Here is a 1,207-nt window from a genome sequence, read left to right as displayed (position 1 = left end):
GCCAATGAGGGAGCCGAAGAAGCATGCAGAACTGGTAAGCCTTGGAGATGAGGAGGGGAAGGGGCACAGTTTAGAGGTCAACTGCTGCTTGATCAAAGTGCTTGCCAGGCTGAAGAGTAACTTGGTCCTGCTTTAAGCTGTTTCTGAAAGAGGTAGAGAAACTGCAGCGGCAGCAGTGGCTGGCAGGGGAAGAAAATACGCTCTCCTGTTTCTAGCCACTTGGGGCACCTATACATGAGTGCCAAGGCAGTTGGAGCAGACTCAATTAATTGGATTGAGTCAGGTGGTGCAACCACTTAACCTGGAAATCTTCAAGAGGAGACTAGACAGCCACCTTGCTGTGGTCACTTGACCCCAGTTGTGTTTCCTGCTTGGTGCAGGGGGCTGGACCTGATGATCTTCCAAAGTCTCTTCCGGCGCCTTACAGTCTATGAGTCGGAGTGGGCTTGATTAATTGCCGTGCTCCAGCAGCCTCCTGAATCTCCTGCATCAGTGTCCCCGCACCTAAAAATGGTGGTGGGGGTGCTTGAACTAAAGTTAATTCAATGAGCTTTAGTTCAAGTGCCCCCACTGCTGTTTTTAAGCATGGGGACGCTGAGACACAAGACATGGCAGTGCTTTAAAGTGCCACCCCCAAAGCACATGTAAAGTGCCCTTGTTTCCTTCCTGACACCTGTCTAGGGTGGCCATCATAGAAGACAGTCCGGTTGTCCTCTGTCCTCTATTGATACAAAGCTGGATGCTTTGACATCTCTATTTTCCTCTTGAAGAGGAAAACAGAGGGCATAAAGGCATTGGGTTTTGTAGCAACAGAGGACAGAGTAGCAGAAAACTGGAACATCCTCTGATGGATGCCCTACACCTGTCAAGGATGAAGCCTGACAGGTCAGCATCGGGAGCCTCCTGGGAAGTGTTGGGCCCAGCAACTGTGCGGCCAGCGGTTGCCCAAGCCGCGATAAAGTGCTTCCCACGTGGCGCAAGGGTGCGCGTCTCTGGCGGGAGAAGCGGAGTAACCGAAGTGGCAGCAGCAGGGGCGGAGGGGGAGAAGGTAAGTCCCCCCCCCCCTCTCCCCAGCCACTCCTGGGCCCCGACGCCTGCCAAGCGCTGCACGTGGCCCGAAGCCTGACGGCAATCCAGGGACACGTTGGACTCCGACGGCTGCAACCCCTTGCCCAAGCCCTGGGCACACGGGGGCCTTGCACACCCG

The sequence above is a fragment of the Alligator sinensis genome, unplaced genomic scaffold, assembly GCF_000455745.1.
Source record: "Alligator sinensis unplaced genomic scaffold, ASM45574v1 scaffold19_1, whole genome shotgun sequence".
Lineage (NCBI taxonomy): Eukaryota > Metazoa > Chordata > Crocodylia > Alligatoridae > Alligator > Alligator sinensis.
Note: the sequence above shows the minus strand (reverse complement) of the source record.